The sequence below is a fragment of the Lissotriton helveticus genome, chromosome 7, assembly GCF_964261635.1.
Source record: "Lissotriton helveticus chromosome 7, aLisHel1.1, whole genome shotgun sequence".
NCBI classification, from domain to species: Eukaryota; Metazoa; Chordata; class Amphibia; order Caudata; family Salamandridae; genus Lissotriton; species Lissotriton helveticus.
The window spans coordinates 1570417803-1570443471 of NC_136068.1; the positions used below are offsets into that span (position 1 = coordinate 1570417803).

General features: G+C 44.5%; 1 protein-coding gene across 6 annotated transcripts in view; it reads right to left on the reverse strand.

The window, feature by feature from the left end:
* The window catches only part of TEAD2 (TEA domain transcription factor 2), a 474234-nt gene that overhangs the window by 279216 nt on the left and 169349 nt on the right, over positions 1 to 25669 (reverse strand). The window lies entirely within an intron of this gene.

The following is a 25669-nucleotide window of genomic DNA, read 5'->3' on the forward strand; positions in this document are numbered from 1 at the left end:
AAGGGTACCTGTATGCCCATGATAATAGCACAACCCACTTTTTGTAGTTAGCAAACCTTGAAGAAAATATAGCTCAACAGGATTTAGTTTATAACGACAAGTCTCTGCCGGAGGAGCCGGTTCGAATTTGACAGACTATATAACTGATAGATATTAGATTTCTTGCCGCAATCAAGAACGTAAAAGGAATGGACACCGAAGATAAAAATGATGGTGGAAATTCATAGAAATGCTTGCAGACCTGCAACACAGTAATGGTTCATGAGTAAATAATATGCACCGATGTAAGGATTAAGAGTATCCATGCTATCGTCATTTTTGAGTAAACGATAAATGTTTCCCCAGCTACTTGGGGTTGGGCGAGAAATTGAATTGTGTAAATGTCTTCCCCTGCCAGTTCTCTAAAAATTGTTTTATACTTATTATTAGATCAAAACTATCATACAGTCTTCGGAAGAGAGGGGTCGGACGCGATGCACAGCCTGGCTGCAGATCATGAAACACCTATGACCACGACCAAGGTGGAGCCGCATAGCAAAGAGATGCTGGACGAGGCACCATCCCCAACAAGGAAAATGAAAGAAAGAAGGGCTGTCCAGAAGCCCCCAGCCTGTTCATCCACCTGTGCCGGAAGTCCCAGCCCATTGAGCCTAATTGGTGGGCTCACTTGCGTGAAATTTCTGCACCCCTTGGTCCATTTCAGATCTGACCCCACTCCGCCCTCTCTTCCCTTGACCTCCCCAAACACCCCCCCTTTTTCATATGGGGTTTTTGTAATTGACTTAAAGAAGAAACACAGCACGAAGATAGAATAGGGTTAGTAGGGATGGACTTCACGGATCAAGAATAGGGTGCGGGTACCCTGTCTAAGGTACCTATGATAGATTAGTTAGGGAACAGGGCAAAAAGGACTGCGGTCCTAGAGCAAGATCGACCTCGCCCTGCAACGTGGAATCTGGATCAGAGCTGGACGCATAGCTCCAACGCCGGTGCTCAATAGCGCCAACAAAAGAAGAAAACAATGGGAGCCTACCTGTGATGGCTCACTGTAAAAGACACTGGAAAGAAGAGAACAATGGGAGCCTACCAGTGATGGCTCGCTGTAAAAGACACTGGAAAGAAGAGCCTTTGAACATTATCACTCCCTGACCATCACTTATGTTAGGTTGAATTTCTCTCCCAATCACCTCGTATTGATTATGCCCCAATTGGATAAGAAAAAGATTTTCCTTTGAAACCCTACATCAGTCGCTTTCACTGTGTATGAATAAGTAACGAAGAAATATAGAAGAAAGAGTAAGCTGTGTATAATGAGAATTGTAGAACACCAGTTGTCCTCATGAATATGCTCTTTAGTTTGGTTCCTCATGGAGTCTAGACCTCAAATAATGCACTTAATGGTCCTTATCCTATCAGAACAAATTGTATGATAACATTTTTGTATTAGAACGAAATTACTGCATCATCTAAAGAATTATGCTCATCTCCAGGTCTAAACGTATGGTACGGCAAATGTCATTTTGTATGCACTGTCTCCCCGCTTGTTACATTGACTACATAGGTTATTGACGATACTGTTTGTACTGATAGCTGAATTGTTTTCATCAGCCCGTAAAACATATAGGCCACCAAAGACCGCAATGGACAGCCCAACTGCATACTTAGCTTTTGTGTATAATAATGTCAACCTGTACATCATCACAGCAGATATGAACAGAAATGAACTAACTTAGTATAAAAACTGGGGACTGTGAAAATCGATAAACCTTAAGTATACATAAGCGGCGTTCATTTATGTTCGCCAGAGCCACTGTTGAGGGCAAAGTTAAGATCGTGAAACATTGTCTGCATCATCTTGCGTAGCAAGGGTCTATGCGTGCGCGTAAGCAGCAACCATTTTAGATATCACAGCCATTTTCATTCCCTGCTAGTCACCTATGATTCACCCTGACCTCGCAATCATCCCCAGCACCCTGACCAAGCCTGAACACACGTACTAGGGTCATAAAACCTTGTCAGCATGACAATGCCCTGGAGTCACTTCCCGCGCCAAACCTACTTGTCCTTTCATCCTCCATGCACAGGCAAGCCCCCTTTTATTACCTCCTTCCCTGCACCTGGCCACTCAGTCCGGTCCCAGGCACTAACCGACCCCTGTGGACATTGTTTATTGCCTACACACAGCAGGGCTTGTGTAACCAACAAAGGGGCCTGACTCAATCAATAACCCAAAGCCCTTAGATCTGACCGATCCCAGTGTTTTTTAGATCCTGTCGGAATGTCCAGCTGCGAGATAGCGATCATATTTTACATCAAGGTGGGGGGACACTTGCTGCTGGATTTGTATGGGAACAAGCTTAAGGCGGGGATTCTAAGGATGTTTCACTATGCAATAAACTGATGCCAGGAATGTTTGACCATGCAATAAACTGACGAAAGAAATGTATAAGAGGCCATGCCACAGAGATGCTCTTAGAGCATCTCCTGACGATAGCCCCGGTGTCTCTGTGATGTGTTCTCCTCCTGGAGTAATAAACCTGTTCTTCATTTTCCACCTCCCAGCGCCTGCCTCGTTATTTTGATAGCTAATATTAAGGTGAATTAGAGGTGGTTTGCACCAAGCGGCATCGAAAGTCTTGGGAGTCACAGCTGCTTTTTATCATTCCCATTGCTTCCACCACCCTCCAATTCATGCAGTGCTAGCAAAGTATCAATGTCACTAATGTTGAGTTCATCGCCAGGTGTTGCCTTTTGAGTATATCTGGGTTCTGTTTTGTTAAAAAGTTGGAGTTTGTACCATTTCTTAAGTTTCAGTTTCCAACAGAATTTGAAAAGGTCAATGCGGGTATTTACATAGTCTAGGGGTTGTCTAGGGCAAAAGGATACACCCAGCAAAGGGTTCTTTTCTCAAGATCACTCAGAGGTTTGTCCGGGAAGTTTATAATTGTACGGTTTACCTTCTCCTCATCCATTATATGGCTGTTTTTGAGCGAGTTGATGAATTTCCCATACGCTCCTTGTTGTTCAGTGTTCCTCCTCTGCTTGAGTCTCTTCATCCTTTTTTGCTGGTGCCCCAGTGTTAGAATTCGGGCTCTTTCGTTGGCACAGGTAGGTACTTGTGACAAGTAGGGACCCTGGCCTCTAATCAGGGTAAGGGGGATACACTCTTTAGATAACCCCTGCTCACCCCCTTCGTAGCTTGTCACGAGCAGACAGGCTTATCAAAGGCAATGTGTAAAGTATTTGTACCAAGACTCACAGTAACACAGTGAAAACACCACAAATGGACTCCACACCAGTTTAGAAAAATAGAAGTATTTAATCTAAACCGGTGGTGAAGAAAGAACCCTTGAATAAAGTAGTCTTTGTCAGTAGATTCTCTAATATGAGTAACCAGATAAAGAATGTTGTGAATAGAAACTGGAAGATCAGACACAACTATGTCCCTTGCAGGAATGCACTGTTCGAATTGGCTCAAGTGCCAAAGTTCCTTACCCACTTTTTTTAACAAAAGTAATCATATGTATCTGTGATTGAACCTTCACTAAACCATATGTATCTTCAAAATCTTAATACACAGACACAAACAAATTCCATGTTAAAAAACGTCTGGTTCTCTTTACTTTTGTATTTCAAAATTATGTGCTTATTCTGATTTTTCATTATTTTTTGCTTTTTGTTAGCATTTTGCAAACATATTCACAATTGATTTTCATTGAAAATATAATGCGATATAATGTGATTCTTCAAAACAAATTATCAACATCATACACATGTGATACAACAGTTATATCAAGACTTGCGACGACTCCCAATGCATTTCGATGCCAGAGCATCTTCGTCAGGGGAATTACTGTGTGGGACAGATATATCATTTGAGACAACAAAACAAACTGAAACGAAACATGTTTCATCACATTCCCAACATTGTGTTCATGCATCGCATGCTGTGTGAACACTCTACTTCTAGATTTCATGCAACTAATAATATCTAACATTGTCCAAGCCTACTGGCAACTCAAGCACTATAGTGATACTACTGTGGTGTTCCCTATACATGCCATTAGATTTCTTGATTAGCGCACCCAACGTATGCTTCCTATTGACACGTGACATCCATGTGACCAGCACCAAAAAACGTATGTAACAAAATAATAGCGTACTTTTCACCAAGAAGTTGTACCTAAAGTACGTTACTGAACAAAACTCTTTCTGCAATGGAAAAAGAAGAAGAAAAGAAGAAGAAATAAGCGTAAATGTATCCAGTACTGTCGATAGCCCAAAGCCTTTATCGCCTGACATAAACCAACTACTTACTTCCAAAATGTAGTCGCGCACCACACAGGACCTGTATCTGCAACAACTGCACCGTCTACAGAGTAGAACACAACTGTTACTCCATATGTTATAAACCGGCGTTCTCACTATAACTCATTCTCACACTAGCCCTTACCTTACAATATACTCCGTTTTCGTCGTCTACTCCGATCTCTGAGAAGTCAGCCGAGCGTCGGCTTTGCATGACGGGACGTAATTTAAACGTCCGTCATCAACATAGGACTAGTGCCCCACCCACCCGACTCGTGCTGTCCTAACGCGCAATTTTCTACAAATCGAACATAATAAATTTTTTTTTTTAAAACTACACCTTGATCTAAGAAAGTCGCTATGTTTGTGGATGCGTATAATGTGTATTTTACTGCATCTACGGAGTTACCACGAGCTTGCATAGCAAACGGTGTGCATAGAAAGAGGACTATCGATAACACAACTTTATTTAAAACCTAATCAAGGACATAACTGGTGTCCCTGGTTAAGATAGTTATGTGATGCCAATACCACAATTTTCAACAGATATATAGTACGAAAACCTGCAGCCATACACCCAGACACCTATATGCAACAAAAGAGCAGAAAAGGAAAAAGAACACGCAAAAACGAAAAAGTGATAGTAATAATAATTGGAATAGTCAAATGTCTTATCCACAGACATTGGTGGCGCTTTACCAAAAATCCAATCCTGTATTGACAACTCATTTATCACCACAGGTGCACCTCTGCGTATTTAAATATATAAATGTTATACACTCACAGATAACATGCAAATTCAATTTTGTCATTCAGCTCGATTCACGAGCCAATAGGAAAATTCTTAGACTACTACTTGCAGCCACTGGTGCAACGGTGGGTTTCCTACATCCAAGACACTACAGACTGTCTAAATAAACTGGCTCGTCTGCAAATATCAAGTGAAAGTGAAACATGGCTGGCCACAATTGACGTAACTGCCCTCTACACGTCAATCCCCCACGGGGAAGGCATGGAAGCGGTGGAATGGATGCTCTTAAGGAGTGAGTACGAAGAATCATTGAATGTTTTTCTATTGGAGATTTTACAATTCTGTCTCTATCATGGATATTTTTCATGGCAATCTCAGTTCTATCTTCAGAAGACAGGTACATCCATGGGGTTTACGGGGGCGCCTACTTACGCAAACATTTTCATGGCCAAGTTTGAACACTCACATATACTGGAGAATCCGGATTGGACTGAACATCTGAAACTATATGTACGTTATATAGACGACATTTTGATTGTTTGGCAAGGATCTAGAATGCAGTTGGAAAAGACCATAGAGATTTTGAATGGATGTCACCCCAGGATCAAATTTACCCACTCCATTGATCAGAACACTATCAATTTTTTGGATATCACTATAACAAAGCTGGGAAATCAACTCAACACGAAATTATTCAAGAAACCGACCGACAGAAACAATGCCTTACACTACTCTAGTTTTCACTCACAGAATTTGAAGAACCATTTGCCACTCTCACAGTTTATTAGAATCAAGAGGATCAGTAGTGATGAAACACAGGCAGAAGAAGACATGGAGGATTTGTCGCATCAATACAGTCGCAGAGGATATCCAAAGTACTAACTGAAGCAAAAGTGAAAGTTTCATTGAAAACACGAGAAGCTTTACTTGAAAAAGTACAAAAATCAACATCAAAAAGAGAGGTTTGTGTTTTGAAACAATCGACAATCACACCCAAGATTAAAAAATGCATACTGAGAAGATGGGAACTTATCGAGCAAGAAGAAGATTTCAAAACAGTATTCTTTGAAACCCCAATTTTTGCACTGTCGAGATCAAAAAATCTCAAGGAGTTGTTGAAAAATAAAAAATCAAAGCCAGGGCAGGGCAAAACTAAAGGGATGCAGAAATGTTTTAACTGCGGTCATTGTGGTAATGTATTGGTGGGAGACACATTCACACATCCACACACAGGTAAACAGATTAAACTGAGACATACCTCAGACTGCAACACTAGTTCAGTGATATATGCAATCAAGTGTCCGTGTGGCCTAGTGTATGTGGGCCGCACCACGAGGAAAATTAAAATCAGGATTACTGAACATAAGTCAAACATAAGGCTTGGCAATGAGAAATCCAGTCTTGCGCAACACTGGAAAGAGAGGCAGCACACTATCCCTCAACTAAGATATACTGTACTAGAGCAGGTATTGGTCGAGCCCCATGTGGATCCCAATGTAAGAATTGCTCAAAGAGAAACTTTTTGGATGAGGCACCTTAATACCGTTAAACCTGGGGGGCTGAATGACAAAATTGAATTTGCATGTTATCTGTGAGTGTATAACATTTATATATTTAAATACGCAGAGGTGCTCCTGTGGTGATAAATGAGTTGTCAATACAGGATTGGATTTTTGGTAAAGCGCCACCAATGTCTGTGGATAAGACATTTGACTATTCCAATTCTTATTACTATCACTTTTTCGTTTTTGCGTGTTCTTTTTCCTTTTCTGCTCTTTTGTTGCATATAGGTGTCTGGGTGTATGGCTGCAGGTTTTCGTACTATATATCTGTTGAAAATTGTGGTATTGGCATCACATAACTATCTTAACCAGGGACACCAGTTATGTCCTTGATTAGGTTTTAAATAAAGTTGTGTTATCGATAGTCCTCTTTCTATGCACACCGTTTGGTATGCAAGCTCGTGGCAACTCCGTAGATGCAGTAAAATACACATTATACGCATCCACAAACATAGCGACTTTCTTAGATCAAGGTGTAGTTTTTAAAAAAAAAAATTTATTATGTTCGATTTGTAGAAAATTGCGCGTTAGGACAGCACGAGTCGGGTGGGTGGGGCACTAGTCCTATGTTGATGACGGACGTTTAAATTACGTCCCGTCATGCAAAGCCGACGATCGGCTGACTTCTCAGAGATCGGAGTAGACGACGAAAACGGAGTATGTTGTAAGGTAAGGGCTAGTGTGAGAATGAGTTATAGTGAGAACGCCGGTTTATAACATATGGAGTAACAGTTGTGTTCTACTCTGTAGACGGTGCAGTTGTTGCAGATACAGGTCCCGTGTGGTGCGCGACTACATTTTGGAAGTAAGTAGTTGGTTTATGTCAGGCGATAAAGGCTTTGGGCTATCGACAGTACTGGATACATTTACGCTTATTTCTTCTTCTTTTCTTCTTCTTTTTCCATTGCAGAAAGAGTTTTGTTCAGTAACGTACTTTAGGTACAACTTCTTGGTGAAAAGTACGCTATTATTTTTTTACATACGTTTTTTGGTGCTGGTCACATGGATGTCACGTGTCAATAGGAAGCATACGTTGGGTGCGCTAATCAAGAAATCTAATGGCATGTATAGGGAACACCACAGTAGTATCACTATAGTGCTTGAGTTGCCAGTAGGCTTGGACAATGTTAGATATTATTAGTTGCATGAAATCTAGAAGTAGAGTTTTCACACAGCATGCGATGCATGAACACAATGTTGGGAATGTGATGAAACATGTTTCGTTTCAGTTTGTTTTGTTGTCTCACATGATATATCTCTCCCACACAGTAATTCCCCTGACGAAGATGCTCTGGCATCGAAATGCATTGGGAGTCGTCGCAAGTCTTGATATAACTGTTGTATCACATGTGTATGATGTTGATAATTTGTTTTGAAGAATCATATTATATCGCATTATATTTTCAATGAAAATCAATTGTGAATATGTTTGCAAAATGCTAACAAAAGCAAAAAATAATGAAAAATCAGAATAAGCACATAATTTTGAAATACAAAAGTAAAGAGAACCAGACGTTTTTGAACATGGAATTTGTTTGTGTCTGTGTATTAAGATTTTGAAGATACATATGGTTTAGTGAAGGTTCAATCACAGATACATATGATTACTTTTGTTTAAAAAAGTGGGTAAGGAACTTTGGCACTTGAGCCAATTCGAACAGTGCATTCCTGCAAGGGACATAGTTGTGTCTGATCTTGCAGTTATAATAGGAACCTGACAGGGGTTAGTCAGGCAGCAGGTCTGCACCGATGGTTATAAGTTAGAAGCTTTTCGCAAAAAACAGGGTGTGCAGGTTACACAAATATTTTTTGTGAATAGAAACTGGCACATATTGAACCATGAGGAAGATGTGAAGCTAGAAAGACCCTTGTATGCATTTAAAAAGAACCAAAACTTAAGGGAAATGCTGGTATACACCTATCGAGAGGAAAATCAGGAGACTCAGAGTACCATCTTTAATACACCTGCTGTTGGTAATGTCAGGTGTGGTACCTGCAATATATGTCCACAATGTCCGCAAACGAAGGAAATTTCACACAATGGATGTGTTAGTAGATCTAGGACTCTGAACAAGTGTAGAAGCTGGAATGCTATATATCTCCTACTCTGCCCCTGTGGCCTGGGCTATATGGGGGAGACTGGAAGGGAGGTTCGAATTAGGTTCCAAGAGCATAGGTCTGCGATTAAGACTAAGAAAATCACAGCACCCCTTGTGCCTCATTTTCTTGAATTTGGACATGGAGAGAATGACTTTCTCTGGTTCATTTTGGAGAAATTTAAACTAGATAGGAGAGGGGGAAATATTCACTCGAAACGCGAAGCGCGATAGCAGTGGTATATTTCTCATTTAAATACTGCCAGAATTGGTCTCAATTCGAGACAGGAGTGGGAGCGTATTCTTGGGACAAGGTGACCAATTTTTGTGGTCTTTTGTATCCGGATTCCTTTCTTTGTCTGGTGACACTGTAATACTTTGTGTAGTATGATGATCTTCCTATATAGCTGTTTATCACAAGCTCTTTGTCCTTATTTTTAAGAAAGATTAGCAGTGAATTACCCGAGTCTATAAATAAATACTAGGGGGTTAGTGTGATGTATTAATACTTAAGTAGAATATGTAGGTACTATGGGCATACATCGTACAGGGGCTTTGTGCGCTTATGGGCGCTTTGTGCGCTTATGGGCGCTATGTGCGCTTAAGTACCTCCTTCTAATAGAGCTATAAACCACTACAAGATGGCGGCTCATTCCAGCACAATATCGGAAGTGGCGGTGTACTTCCGCCATTGTGACCTGTCTGTGGGCGGGTATTTTAACTCGAATCTAGCGCGGGATGGTGTTTGACTATTTTCGGAGGCATTCCACCCCGAGGCGAGACACACGGCATTTGAAGGTAGGCTCCACGCGTAAGGCAGTTTATTTGTTTGTACTCGGTTATTTAGTCTCTGCCCGCTATTAGGTGTGTTAGTGACATATGTTTTATCCTCACACTTACAGATCGGGTAAGGTGGCGGTTCATTCGGCTTTCTGCAGTTTTATCGTTGGAAGCACCGTCGCCAGCCGCGGCCCGTGGAGGGAATTCGGTGGGGCAGGGAGGCGGTGCGGGGAGGGGCAAGGTGGACAGTGGTAAACACCGGAATATGGACAATTGCAGGTAAGTAAACAATTTAAAAAATAAAACGAATTTCGTAGCGCGCGCTGCAACGCATTGTGCTCTGTTTTCTCGTTTTTATGTCATCTTTGTAGTTGATAAGTCTGTGCTTCATTTTATTCAAAAAATTGGAAATGGTTTTTTGTCCATTGCTTTTACTGAGTTCGTCCTTTGAACATTTGATGTCCCTTATGGTTACTTCCCTGTCTTGCCACGTGTACTTAACTAGTATTTCCATCATAGTTCTGGAGCTTTTAGCAGAATTTGCAGCCCATTCTTAAAGCATACTAGGATTGGGGGACTCATATGACAGAGTGATATAGATCCTTAGTCCCCTCGGAACCATTTCATTGTATATATTTTGCTGTCACGTGTAGGCTTCCCAGACATGTGTCTAGATCCCTGGTGTTCCCCTTCATATAATATGAAGTTCCTCCTGTCGCCTCCGATATGATGAAGGATAAGTTCCTAAACAGGGTTGTGAGACAGTCATTAGGCCATTGTGGGTGCTGGAATATAGTTTGTCAGGGTTCTGTCAGTTTCCCCAGACTTCGCAAGTGCCTGACACGGACAAGTGTGATCGTCGGTCAGAGCAGTGCGCGTCACGCTTGCGGTCAGCTGTAGTTCGTCCTCCGACACCGGTAGGCCCCACCACCCCTCAGACCCCTGTGAACGCTTACCTCTGAGATGCTGTAGCACTGTCTAGGGTGGCAGAAAATCCCGCGTTGATGCGGCCAGTCTCCAAGAGCGGGTCCATCCGTAAAGATCCAAAATGAGAAGATGCCTCTACCGGGAACCGGAGACCCGAGGGGTGCGTGAGCCGGTGGAGCAACCGGGAATAATTCGAAATCGGCGAACAGCGCGCTGTCAGGAACCACAAACCAGGGAAGTACGATACACCAGATTTATTACTTCATAAATCCTTAACGTGACACGTTTCGGCGGTCAAGCGGCCTTGATCACACAAAGTGTACTGACAAAATAGAGCGTCCAATGTACAATTGGGTGAAACAAAAGTAGGACTCAATGCAAACACTGCCATCAACAGAGGACTGCAATGCAGTCAGAGTAAGTTTGTGGCATTGAATGTTAGGTGTGCTTCACCGACGTACGCACCACCTTTCACGGATCTACGGGTCCAGTAGAAGCGACGAATTGCAGTGATATATATATATAGGAGGTCTGAGGAATTGTTGAATACAAATTGCGGAAGCCGTTTGTCTCCGCTGACGGCGCCCCCTCCACGAGAAGCGGCCTCGCCCCTACAGCCAAACAAGTTGGGATTCCGAGGAGGAATAGCAAGGCGTGGCCCCCTGCAGCTACCATTTCAACCACGAGAAAGCGCGAGTGAGCGGGAACAGCGGGTCGGAAGACTGGCAGTGAACGTGACACCAGAGCAAGTGGTCTTGCATTCAGCTATATGCAGGTGAGGAGGCAGCGACATTTTCAGGCAACAAAACGCAGCGGCGAAGTGCCGGAAAACCCTATTTAAAACCTTTCAAATTACACCAACTACGCTATACCAACAATGTCAGCAAGCCTAGAAAGGAAGCGGGAGGCGGCGGCAGAAGCTCTATACGGAAATCTGCCCCGGGGCGAACACAGTAAACAAACGCCCGTGAATGCCACTAATTCAGCCAATCAGGACGTCAAACAACTGTTGAAAACGTTGGAAAAAAATCCAGATCTGAAGTCACCAAATGGTGGGAGCACAAATCCCTGACGAAATATGAGGAGGCGGGGCGGGTACCGAGAGGACTACGAATATTACTTGTCCCGAGCTTTGTTGATCCGAACCCTGCTATGCTCAAAGAGTGGGGTGAGAGCAATCTGACAGCATCAATGAACCTAATAAAGATTTTAATCAGGTACGTGGTACTTGACAGAGGAGCCTTGCTAGAGGATATAAAAAAAATAAATGAGCAACTGGACAAATATGTTGATGCTGACTCAAAAGCACTGATTGAGAAAGGTCGCAAAGAAATAAGCGAACGACTAAAAAAGCATGAGGAAAAAATAAAACTGCGCCAAGTGCATAAATTTGCGAGAGACCTTAATGATTACGAAACAGGTCAAATATATACTTTTTCTCGCAAATTTGACCAGGCCAAAAAACAACGGCAAATTAACAACAAAATGAAAAATGCACAACAGCCCAGTGGGAGCGGTCAGACAGGGCACTCTGGTATGTCTGATTCCGATACCATCTCTTTGTCAAGCTCAGTACAACGGGATCTGAGTTGAGTTTGGATGAAGGGAACCGAACAAATGCAATCCTTGATTTAGGCGAGGAAATTGATTTTTTAGTCAAGGAGCGCCTCCAAACCTTGCGACCAAGGACACGGAACAATGTTGCCGGAAAAGGCGCAACGCTAGGCGCAAAGCAAGGAGAAAACGCGCCAAATCCGCCACAGGTAAAAAGGAAGCCGTGGTACAACAACAAAAACAAAAAGCAATAATCATGGCCAGCACAATCACCAATTTGTCCAATGTGATCTTAACTTCTGCAGAACAACAACTTTTAACTTTAGGGCTCAACTACTGCCCGGAGAGTACTTTCAATTACATCAACACAAGAGCTGATGTTTTTCTCTTTATAAGAAAATTAAAACTAAAAAAGTTTTTTGCAATCAAGACTCGGATCATGTGTGCGCACCGTAACATAAGCTTGTCTCATAGACTCAGGTCTTGTTGGACTAAAAGGGGCAAACATAGTGCCATTTAGGGATCAGTAAGAGTGATCAGGTCATTTTTAACCTGTCTCACTAGAGTGAAGCCTACAGGCTCACTCATTTTAAAGTTCTGCTGCTGTGTGCTTGACTCACTCTAAGCCTAAATCGCTTTTTATGAAGTGTTGAGCAGCGCAAGAGTGGTGTATCTGTGCTCGGTGCATGTGTACTTGTGAATGGTAAAATACAGGAATAATGTAGTATGGTGCAGTGCTCTCTTGTAGATGCATTTGTTAGGTGTATGTGTGCCTGTGAGTGGTTCAATACATGAAGTATGTAGTGCTGTGCAATGTGTATAGGGTAAATGCCTGTTCGAGGTGTATGTGTGCCTGTGAGTGGTACAATGCATGAAGGATGCAGTGAATGCATTTAAATGCATGTACTGAATATATTTGTGCCTGAATGGTACAGTACATGAAGGATGTAGTGCTATGCAGTTAGTGATGGGTAAATGCATATGTATACTTATGCATAGTTAGTCAACGGTAAAGAGCTATGTGTGCCCGGGAGTAGTATAATACATAAAGGGTGTAGTACATAGTCCATTCGACGACAAGAAAGAGGCTGAGTAAGATGTTTTTGCTGCTGGGGTTATTTTTGGTGAAACGCTGTATAGCTACTAGATGGTTGACTTCCAGGCCTCCATCTTATGGAGACTGGCTAAGAGATATGTCGGAGTGGGCAGTGGCCGAGGAAGTGTGTATGAAACACACAAGGATCGATGATAAACTAGAATATGAACTTCGGGTATGGACGGCTATACTAGCATTGTTGAGAGACCCCCACCCCCTCTGGATGCACACCCCTGTGGGGAACTATGTTGTGGAAGGGGGTGGGTTTTGCATGTGGGGCTAGATTGTGAGTGTGAGATTAGTTACTGGGGCCTTGCAGCATCTCCCTATGATGAAGCAATTGGAGAATAGCCTCTGGGATACATAACAGGATGCCAAAATACTAAGGAACAAAATTATTGATATGCCTGACATTGATAATAACTGACCCTGTTAGAAGCACAATCTCATTATATTGGCTGAGCATTGGTAGGAGCAGGGATGGGTGGAGGTGAAGTTGGGGAACTATTCAAAACACAAAGTATATGGCACTGGAGTTTTCTAGATATATTCTGTGCATTACTGTAAAAATATAATAAATACCATATACAAAAAAGGGTACAGTACGTGCATGTACTGAATGTATATGTTACTATGAGTGATACAGTACATGAGCATAAAGTGCTGGGCAGTGCATGCATATTAAATGCATGTGCTGGATGTATGTGTGTCTATGAGCGGTAAAGTACAGGAAGGATACAGTAATGTCCAGGGTCTGTATGCTGGATACTTGCATTTGTTGTACCTGTTATTGGGAGTGATACAACACATGCAGACTATGGTTTCCATTTTGGGAGACTCAGCCTACATGGTGAAACTTGAGTAGATGTTTGTATTGCTGCATTCCTGTAAGCTGGGAGGGACACACACTGGTGAGGGGAGAGTCAGACTTTTCCCGTACACTTCAAAGGGTGCTCTTTAATTCAGTGAGAAGTCATAAATAAGGGTTCTGGGCACTTCTCAGGAAGGAGATGGGGATGATAAGAAAATCATAAAGAGTAGGGCTGGTGACCTGGGCTAATTGTTTGATTCACATATCACTGTGGCTGACATCCAGGTGTAATCTAGCCACTCCCATGGTCTGTGTTGTGGGGCTATCAGCTTTGGAGACACTCCTGATGTGACAGACTGCTTGTAAGAGAAATAGAGGCCAAAGGAGGGGGCATTACAAAAGAAGTAGACAACCAACAAAAACTTCAAGGACTCAAACTCTAAATCACATTTGGTGCCTGGAAGTAAACTAAGAAGGGGATCTTTTTTTCTTCCAGTAAGCAATAATTGGACAGTTTCTTATACAAAAAACAAAGAGAAAACAACACAGAATTAGGGAGGCCCCCAGAGAACATGAAGGTAAAAATTAAAAATAAACAAAAAACAATGCAGGAGCCAAACAAATCGTCCATGGGACTCCCAAACCATAAAAAAAAGAAGAAACCTTAGCCAAACCATAAAAAAACAGAAGAAACCTTAGCTCACATAAACTCGGAGATAAGAACCCTACGAAACTGCCGAGCACGGCATTAACCCTACCTTCCCCCTATTCTTCCATCAGCAAACCCCATACCAGTCAGCCCCGCATCTCCCCGCTTCGACGTTTACACTTATACAAAGCCATCTCCAAATTAAATACATGATGTAATCTTGCATACCAAACCTGATATGTTGGTGGCATTGCATCCTTCCACATAGTAGCTATCAAAATGTGATACACAGCTACAGCCATATAGCATAGATATCCTTGAGTGAGGTTTAGCTGTAATCTTTCATCAAATCCCAATATTAACAGTGTTGACGTCAGGGTTACTACCCGCCCCAGATTTTGACAAAGAAACTGTTCAATACCCGCCTTCAGAGCCAGTAGTTTGTCACACTCAGCAAACATGTGATTATATCAGCTGGTCCTTGATCACACCTTGGACATTTGTTATTCCCATGTTTCCTCCACTCCCAGAGTTTGGCCGGAGTAAAGTAAAGTCTGAACACTGTTTTATACATTTGAGCTTTGAGATTTGCACTTAAAAAAAACTTTCTTAGAGAGCTCTAATGACCTACAGATATCTATGTCAGGATTATCCAATTTTACTGCCCAGGCACTTTCTACTTTACAGATGTCATCCGGGGTGGCATCCAACAATATTATGTACAGGTCCTTAACACAAATTTGTTTTTTCATCAAGCTCTAATAATGGGATTTGACTCAGATTGATGTATTGCATGACCATCTTATTCATCACCTCCCTCACTTGTATATATTTAAAAATAGTACTTGAATGTAGCCCGAATCTTGTCTGGAGTTCCTCAAATGAGGCAAGCCCATTCTGGTCTGCAATATCCACTAACTGCTTATACCTGCGTTTTCCCATTTTTTACTTATGCTATCATACAAGAGGGCCGGAGAAGCTGAAGAGCGCCACATCCATATATATATCTATGGATTTTAGGAATCTCCAGCTTTTTACTACTATTTCGCCATATATTCCAGGCAGTTCTTAAAATTTTTATATGTGTTTTCTTATAATAACTGCCTTCCAGCTGCCTTAACAATAGCCCCGGAGCAAGTTTGCCAAATGCTAGTTCATAAATATTTGGTGGGATCGCCTTGTCAGCCTCCTCCGCCCCAGCCTTACCCTCACTTTGAGACCTAAATAGAATAATCATTTGTTGCAGCATTACTGTCCAAAAATAGTATGTAAAATTAGGGATTGCTACCCTCCCCGATGTTGCAGTAAGGTCATAAATTTTAATGATCTCCTAACTTTTTTATACCCCCACATTAATTGCGAAAATATACCCTCTACCTTTTTAAATAGAAGATTTTCCGGTTCTATGGGTATACACCGGCAGAGATAAAATAGCTTAGGGAACATCATCATTTTAATGACATTTGCTCTGCCAATAATGGAAAGATGCAAATTATCTAACCGCTTCAGGTCCCCCTCCACTTTTTTCAAAATCGGGGCCGAATTTATTTCCCACGTTGAACCCACCTCAGCGGTAATACAAATCCCTAAATATTTGGCTGCATCTGTCTTCCGTGAATCCTGAAATTGTGTATTTTTGGTGTAGACAACTTGTGTTTTGCCAGTATTTAGGCTATATCCTGATTGTTTGCCAAATTCTATTGCTAACCTTTCGATCTGATCTATAGCGCTATGCGGGTCTGGAGTGACAACCGCGATGACATCGGCGTAGAATAATACTTTTGTGTGATATCCTAAGGTGATTACTGGTTTAATTACTGGATCCGCCAACAATGATCTAATCAAGGGATCTATGTATAAAGTGAACAGTATGGGGGAGCAAGGGCACCCCTGCTGCGTCCCCCGTGAAATTGTGATTCTTTCCGATTCCTTCCCCGTTAGTTGAATTTTAGCATGTGCCTCCACATACATGGCCTGCACAGCTGTTATTATTCTTTTACCAAATCCGTTAGCTCTTAAATTGCGCCACAGATACCCCCACTCAACTTGATCAAATGCTTTCTGAGCATCCAACAATATGAGAGACATCTGTGGCCCTGTGACTGCTGCAATATTGAATAAAGAGATAACCCTACGAACATGATCCGTAGTAATGTCTCGATTACCCTAGACAGTCTCAGGGCCAATATTTTTTAATATAATTTCTCATCTGTATTAATTAATGATATTGGCCTATAGGCAGCTGGATCTTCCGGCTCTTTACCCTTCTTCAAAAATATTACAGTATTCGTTTCCTGCCATGACCGTGGTGGTACCCCTTTATATTGTACAGATAAAAACAAATCCAGGAGTATTGGAGCGAGTTCTAACTGTAAGGCTTTATAGATCTCCATCGGTATCCGGTCCAGCCCTGATGCCTTTCCTGACGCCATCATACCTAAGGCCTCCAGAACCTCATTTAATGTAATATCTTTCTCAAGCTTGAGGAGCTGAGGAACTTCATTCCCGGGTTCTACCCCCAATCCGTCGGCTATGGAGTCCCTGGAACGATAGAGGTCCTGGTAAAAATCAGCAAGTATTCTTAATATACCTATTACATCTGTAGCTATTATTCCATCCTTCCCTCTTAACTGTGAGATATTATTAGCCACTACCCTCTGTTTCATTCGTAATGCCAGATGTTTCCCTACCATCTCCCTGTACTCGTAATTATCCCGAGTGCTACTTGAAATTTTTCCGCCACTTTTTTATTAAAAATTCCATTAATTTTAGCCTTTACCTTAAGTACTTTTAACTCCAAACTAATTTGCTGTTCTTCCTGCTTCTGTGCTATAGCAGTCATATGTTGTCGCTCCAATGAGCTAAGTTCTTCTGTCAGTGCCTGAATTTCATCCCTTACTAATTTCTGATGGAAAAACCCAAAGCTTGTTATTTCGCCCCTAAGCCCTGCCTTATATGCGTCCCAAACAGTCTCTCTGGTTGCACTATATCTATTCATGTCGAAGAACTGGTCCACCCCCTAATATGATCTATAAATCCTTCAATGACTAATAATTTTTTATCAAACGTCCATTTCATTGGACCCTTTATATATTCCGGGGCCACAATACTCATAATCAGTGGGTTATGGTCCGATATGATTTTGGGGAGCCTTTTAATCTGCGCTCCCACCAAGAGAGATGGTGGAACCAAGAAATAGTCCAATCTAACGTATTTTCTATGTGGGCATGAGAAATACGTAAACCCTGGATCCCCCCTTTTTTTACATGCCCACATGTCGACCAACCCATGGCTTTCTGTAAGAGCTCTTAATGCTTTAAAAACCTGCGGTTTCCTACCTGAATACCCAACCCTACCCCACTCCCCCGTATCTATATGAATATTCAAATCCCCACATATAATTATAGGTGTCGGCCAAGATGCTAATTCCATCTCCAGCTTTACCCATAATTCAGCGTCGTAAAAATTAGAGCCATATACTGTACATATAGTACAGTTATTAGGTATAAAAACAATGGCCCATCGTCCCCATTTATCTGCCTTTACTCGATTAATAGGCAAAAGTCGAGAGGAGACATGTATCGCAACGCCACAGGTGTTATTTGTGAGGAGCAAACAACTTGGGAGTACCCTGGTATAAAATTGAGCCCTCTTTTCTGCCAAGGAATATGGGTCTCCTGCTGACATATAATATCCAAAATTGAGCCCTCTTTTCTGCCAAGGAATATGGGTCTCCTGCTGACATATAATATCCGCCCTTAGTGCTCGAAGCATTCCCCCAGCCCTATCCCTTTTTCCCCTATCATTTAGCCCCCTGACATTAATAGTAGATATTGTCAGTCTACCCATTTTTACCGCTTCCCATCTTCCTACGTTGTACCTTCAGTTTTCCTCTTACCCTACTTCCAATGTAGATTTAACCCCTAGAACATCTTTTCTCCTGTCCATCAAGCTTGCTTTCCTGGATTTTCTGTTTCCCCCCGCACTCCCCTCTCCAAACCCCCTCCCTTCCCCCCCACTCCCTCAGTGACCCCCTCCCAACCCCCCACCCCTCTGCATAAGGCATCAGACCTCTCTAGGTCTGTGTGTGATGAGTGGTGGCACCTTCCCTTCCCCAGTGGTGGCCACCTGTGCATACCGTGCATCTCTATATTTCTAAATACTTAGATAACAAACCCAAGCCCAAACCCAAACCCAAAGCTTCACCCCACCCCCAACCCAGAAATATTATAGATAACTATATTTATTCTCATTTTCTAGACATTATTTTCCACGTTCTGTCCATTCTGTCTATTCTGACCGTTCCGTCCATTAGTCCAATTGCGAACAGAGAGAAAATGAAAGCAGAGATCTATGCAAAGAAAAACTTAGCCGACATTCACCAACTTGTATTCAAAAACTCCTTGGCCTTGATTTCCGATACAAAGAATCGGGTTTGCTCGTTCCAGATGACTTTCAGCAGGGCCAGGTTTAGAAGAAAGACCTGTGCACCATTCTCTTGAAACTGGGAAATCATTTGCCGCAATCGCCATCTTCCTTCCACCGTAACGTGGCAGAAATCCGGCCGATTGAAGAAGGTAAACCCTTCGGCTGCCCTTTGCGATTCTGGTCTAGCCTTTTCAAATATAGAAATTTCCAAAATATACCAGAAGAGCTCTAGGTTTAGCATCCGGGCGAGCTGGCTGTCGAATGTTAAAGGGAACTCGGTGTGCTCTCTGCATTTCTTGAGCCCAGTTCCATCCTACCAGACCCGGAAAAGATTTCTCCAGAAGCTGGACCATGAAGATTCGACCAGGGCAGGGCACCGACATCGCCCTCCTGGCAGCGGTAGAGGAGGCCAGGGCACTACTGGATGGGGGAGGATCAGTGGCAGTGATCCTCCTCGACCTTAGTGCGGCGTTCGACACCGTTGACCACCAACTCCTCATCGAAAGATTGGCAAGAGTTGGAGTGGAAGGTACAGCCCTATCCTGGCTTTCATCCTTCCTGGCCCAACGGACCTATCAGATCTGGGAGAAGAACGCCCGCTCCTCCGAAATGCCCCTCCAATGTGGTGTGCCCCAGGGCTCTTCCCTGAGCCCCACATTATTTAATATCTATATGTCCACATTGGAGGAGGTTATCACCCCATTCGGAGTGAGCGTCGTCAGCTATGCTGACGACACACAACTAGTGGTGTCTCTGTCCCATCCTAAACAACAGAAAGCTGATCTCTTCAACTGCCTTACGCAGGTCCACCGATGGATGAATAGATCAGCCTTAAAGCTAAATGGGACAAAAACCGAGGTCCTCATACTTGGTCCAAAAGGAACCTCACTCCCCCTGGACATTTGGCCAGCCTGTCTAGGTCCTCCCCCCGATCCAAAAAAAGAGGTAAAAAGTCTGGGTGTATGGATTGATTCTGATCTCTCATTCACTTCGCAAGCAAAGAAGGTAGCAGGGACCTGCTTTGGTTTCTTAAAATCTCTGAGGAAAGTCCTGCCCCTTCTCCCCCCCAAGTCCCAAAAATTGCTAATCCAAGGTCTCATAATTTCGAGACTAGATTACAGCAATGTGATTTATTTGGGCGCTCCTGAAGCAACCCTTAATAAACTCCAGAGAATTCAGAACACCGCTGCCCGGATTATCACAAACACCCCCACCAGATCATCTGCTAAACCTGCTCTCAAACTTCTTCACTGGCTCCCCATAAGGGAGCGAGTCAAATTCAAGGCCTTGTGCCTCGTCTACAAAACTTTGCATAACCAAGGCCCCCCAGTCCTTAGCAACTTTGTCACTCCTTACATAACCACTAGATCCCTCCGGTCTACTGCAGAAAACTTCATCAATACTCCAAGATTCAGGAAAGCCCGATCAGGAGGAAGACGCTTTTCGGTACAAGCTGCTCATCTTTGGAATTCACTCCCTCGCGACCTGCGTCTTGAACCTCAATATCTGCGCTTCAGGAAGCAGTTAAAGACGCATCTCTTTCCCTAGTTTTTTTTTATGCCCCCCCTGCTTGAATTCTCACCCCTCCTCTCTTTTGCTCTCAGCTCCTGGTCCTCAGGTCTGCAGAATTAGGATTTTTTAGCGCTGGGATACCTCCGGGTGACTACGCGCTTTATAAAAATAAATAATAATAATAATAATTCGTGCATCGGAACCTTCTTTACCCTCCGGGATTCCCCCAAAAAGTAGATTGTTCCTTCTCTGGCGATAATCCCCTTCCTCGAGTTTCCACTGAATGTCAGTAAGCTGCTCCTCATGTGCATTAGCTTGACCTCTTTAGCCTGCCATATCCTCTTCCAGTGCGCCCGTCCTTGTTTCCACCTCCGTCATCCGATCCGCTATGTCATTGCAGGTTCTAGCAATTTTCCTAATTGCCCCCTGCAATTTCCGAGTGGCATTCTGAGAGCGCTTACTTTCCAAACGAGCTTCTTCCCTGTGCGCCATAACACACTGCAGGATGGATTCTAATGTCGGAGACTGTGCTGGTGATCCTGTCAACCCCTCTACAGTATAAGGTGGGTTCCGGGCGCCCCCCCTGTTGATCTTCCGAAGTATGCTCCCGTCTATCAGAATCAATTCAATGGTCATGTGTGTTTAAGTCTATGTGGCTATGTTATAAATAAGGTCGAAGCTAGAAGCAGTAGTGGCATTTCTTTTTGTTTGGTATTGATTGTGGCTCAGCCCTACTGTATAAGAGTCCAAACCCTGGTTGTTGTTCATCCCGTCTATAGTCAGCATGTTTGAAATTGCCAGTTTTCCCTGACCGGGGAAGTACTTTCCTATTAGGGGTGATTCTATCTCTGCCCTTCCCTTCCATTTCTGCTCCTGAAATGCTGTTGTCCTCATTCGACTCTGTATTAGAGCCCTGCCCCGAGCCTAATGCGGACCATGTAGCATCGGAGAGTGAGTAAAAATCATTTGTCTCTGAATCTGCATCTCTCTCCTTATGAGACTTGGGGGGGCCTTTTAACTTCTTTTTCTCTCACCCCTAAAACTGGGGTTGCAGGGAGTCCCAAGCTTTCCTCCTGCTGTGCCCCCATTTCATTACTTATATCGACAGAGCGAGTACCCCCAGAGGCTCCTAGAGCACCAATGATCACATCCACAGCATTTGCTAAGTTTATATGCAGCTTGTGCCTGTGACTGCTGTGAAGTAACTATCTGAGTGGAGCCAGCTTCCTGTATTTCCCCAACCCCCAACGGTGGCTTACCGGTGATTTTCAGTCCTTTGGCAGCCTCCTCCTTGCCGGTACATGGCTGATCCTTCACTGCAGTGCCCCGGAAAAGATCAACAATAGTGGTGGTTCTTAGCTGCTCGGGCTGTGCTCCCGCACTCCTCCCCTTCCAGTCCTGGGCGTTCTCTGTCCGCAGGCGCTGCTGCCTACGACCCTGTGCGGCAGGAATCACATCCGATTCTGCCGAGTTTTCACATGAAGTCTGCCTCGGAGATTCTGCCGCTGCTGGCTGCACCGGCCCACCTTTGACCTTCGGCCCCGTCTTTGGAGCCATCTCCTTACTCTCCCCGCTTTGAATCTGAGAGTTGGCCGGGATTACCTTTGGCGGCTCTCCAGCGCCCTGCACCCGGACCAGCTCCGCCTCCAATCCGCGGTAGCCAGCAGTGAGCCGCTCCGTGATTCTTGCGAGTACAACGACTCCCCGCTGGATCTCAAGTAAGTTCTGCACCGTTATGGGAGTGAGGTTGTAGGGGTAGAGCTCCATTCGGGTCCGTTATTCAACATACATTAATCCATAGCTGCCATCTCTGGGAAAGACCACCTCTGGCCGAGCTCACTCAGCCGCCATCTTGCCCCCTCTTATAAGAAGGGGATCTTTTTTGAGACTCCAAAAAGTGTCACCTGCCATGCAGCCAAATGGGCTGTGTGAGGAGGGGAAGCTCTGCAAGACTTCTGTCTGTAACCAAGACTGAGGGCCAAAGCCTTCCAGTCTCTTTGCTGGGTGAGGGAACATCACCCAGGGAATTCACTACTACCTGCTTTGGGGCCTGGAGCACCAGTGCTTGCCTGCTTGCCAAGACCATTGTGCCCTGTGAGAAATAGGAGAGCGTTTGAGGGAGCAAGGTCCAGGAGCGAGCCCTGTTGAGTGTACTCCCTTTGCGAGGTGTAAGGAAACAGCAACTGCACCGATCGGGTGCCCATGTGCGTAAACGAAGCTGGCGACCCTCATATGCCAAAGGAGGGCCGTTGTGAACTAAACTGTGTGTATCACTGCACCAATCTTGATCCCATGTGCAGTGAGGAGCCGCGATCCCATATGTCAGAAGAGGCATCACCATGTGAAGACTGCCCTACTGAGAGGGCCGTGGTCCTTGAGCCAAGGTGAGCCTCGAACCCGTATTCCAGGAGGGACCACCACTGAAGACTTTGCTGTACTGAGTGGGCCTGAGACCATGTATATAAGGAAAGTATGATGACTCTGTATGCCAGAGGGGGTGTTTGTATGCAAAAAGGCATGTGACCTGATCCACAACCCCTGTGCCGGAGAAGTGAGGCTGCCGTGGGAGCACCATCCCCAAGGCAAGGGATATGCTTCAGGTTCATTGCATCACCTCCCCCACCCACACCGAGGGATGGATTGGGCACTTACCCTGCAAGTAGGAGCCGCAAAGCACCTGCAGTCACTTTGGTGGTGCAACCATGCACGCTAAGTGTAGCCCACCTGGCCTTTGTGCAGCTGTTAGATTTCGCCCTTTTGGCAAGGTCATCCCAGAACTTTTTGTCTTCCTCCTGGTATTTTTTCTGACCTGGTGTTGGTGGTTTTAGGACTCTGGGCACTTTATCACTGCTTTCAAGTGTTAAAGTGCATGTGCTCTCTATGGTAAACATGGTAAGATTGGTCTACACCTAATTGGCCTATTTAATTTATCTATCATTCCCTTGTATAGTAGTATCTCATATACCCAGGGCCAGTAAATTAAATATTACTGGTAGGCTTTGAGTGCTGTTTGCGCCACCCACCAAACTAGTCTTCCAAACCTGTTTCAGACCTCTGCAATTGCAGGGCCTGCACACGCAGTTTACTGCCGCTGTGCCATGGCACATAAAGTGGGTGCCACATCTGTGACTCCCCTTTTACTACATAACAGTCACTCCTAAGGTAGGCCCTAGCTAGCCCTAGGAGCAGGGTGCAATGTAGGTAAAAGGCGGGACATGTGCCATAACTGAGTGGCATGTCATGGTAGTGACAAACACTTTATTTGGTTTCTTACAACCGTGTGGCTGCCGTCTCATAGGATTGCGTTGGGAATTCCCTGATATGTGTTTCAGTGGCAATTCCTGATATGAGAGGGGTGGTGTGATCAAGTTTGGTATGTTTGGAATAGTGGTAATAAATGCAGCGTAATGGTGTTTGCAGATTTATTATCACTATTTTAGAAATGCCGCTTTTAGAAGTGGCCATTTCTGTGTTTTTTTTTTTTTTTTTAAACTTTATTTTTCCAGCAAGATGAACAACATAATCCCCCCAAAATTGGCATCGGTAGAAAGAAAATACAGGTGTACACATTTCATAGCCCCAGTACAACTCCAGCAGGTGCAGATAGAACAGTAGATACAAGAGTCAAATCCTTGGGAAGCAAAGCAATCATACAAGACTGACATTAAGGAACCTGTGCGTAGTCATCAGGGCATTACCCCAACACCAACTCCCCCTCCCCACCCCCCGCCTCCCCGTCCTCAGGTCCCGATTCCGCAGAGGAGAACAATTCAGCACTAGTTGCATCGGAATCGCTGCCAACTGACCCCACAGCGCACATCATTCTCCATGCGAGCAAGTCCTCTTGCAGCCGCTCATCCTTACGCGTATGTTGCATATGTGTCTCCTCAGCCAATGTCCATTCCCCAACATCTCGGAGTCACAATGACATGTCTGGTGCCCTCTGTCCCATCCATGTGATAGCCACCCGTCGCCTAGCCAGCACCAAGAGCAGCTGCAACATTTTATATGAGAGGTTCCTCTTCCTAGGTTTGGGGACTAGGGCCAACAAGCAGTGGAGTGGGGTTAGGTCAATATGTAGGCTTGTGATCTTCCTGATGTGGACTACCACTGCCTTCCAGAAGTCTCCGACCAGCGGACACTCCCAAGCCAAATGGAGGAATCCGGCTCTAACTGCACCACATCTAGGACAGGCATCCAATTTATCCGCTGCAATGCGGTGCAAAGCAACTGGGGTTATGTAAGTGCGATGTACAAGATTGAAATGGATCAGTTTGAAGCGTGCGTTACACGACACCTTCCTGGTAAGTGTCCCTATCCGTTTGCGTTGTCCCGGGTCTAAGGCGACTCCTAGATCCGCTTCCCATGCTGCCCAGGACGGGGAGAGCGGGGGGGGCCGAATCACATCTCATAGCCGTATATAACAGCGTTATCAGTCGGCGTCCCCTGCCGCACGTCAATAGGATATTCAAAGTATGGGACACCTGGGGTGCCTACGGATATTGCGGCCAGGTCGCCCTCGCCATGTCCTGTAGGGCTCTATAATGGAGATACTGTCCCCCAGTGAGACCAAAGGCCTCCGTAGCCCTTTCCAGGGTCACGAAGGAGTCGTCGGGATATAGGTCCGCCAAAGTTTCGCAGCCGCCTTCACGCCATTCCCGGAACGACATGTGTGCCTCCATCACCGTCACCGGTGCCAATATCCACACCAGTAGCTCCCTATAAAATGGGGCCCGCCTCAACACTCTCTCCACTACTCGCTGCCAAAGTCCGGCAGTGTGCCGAACAATATATGGCAGGGAGTCATCCGCTCCCCTACCCCGCATCAGGGCCACCTGTAGGGTCCTCTCGTCCGCTCTACCCGCCAGGAGTCGCAACTCCCAGTTGTCCGTGCCCGCAAACCAGCGCACGGCGGGTAGCAGCTGGGCCGCATAATAGTATAGGTCAAACCTCGGGGCCTCCAGGCCTCCTTCCTCCCAGCGTCTGACCACCGTGTGCAATGCAACTCTGCTGCGTCTGCCCGTCCAAAGCAAGGAGGTGAGCAGCGTATTAAGTTTGTTGAATACACGAGGAGGGAGAGGGCACAGGGTATTCTGTAAGGTATACAACACTCTGGGCAACATCACCATCTTCGAGACGGCCAACCGTCCCATGAGAGAGAGTGGGAGCGTATTCCAAAAGGACACGGACTGTTG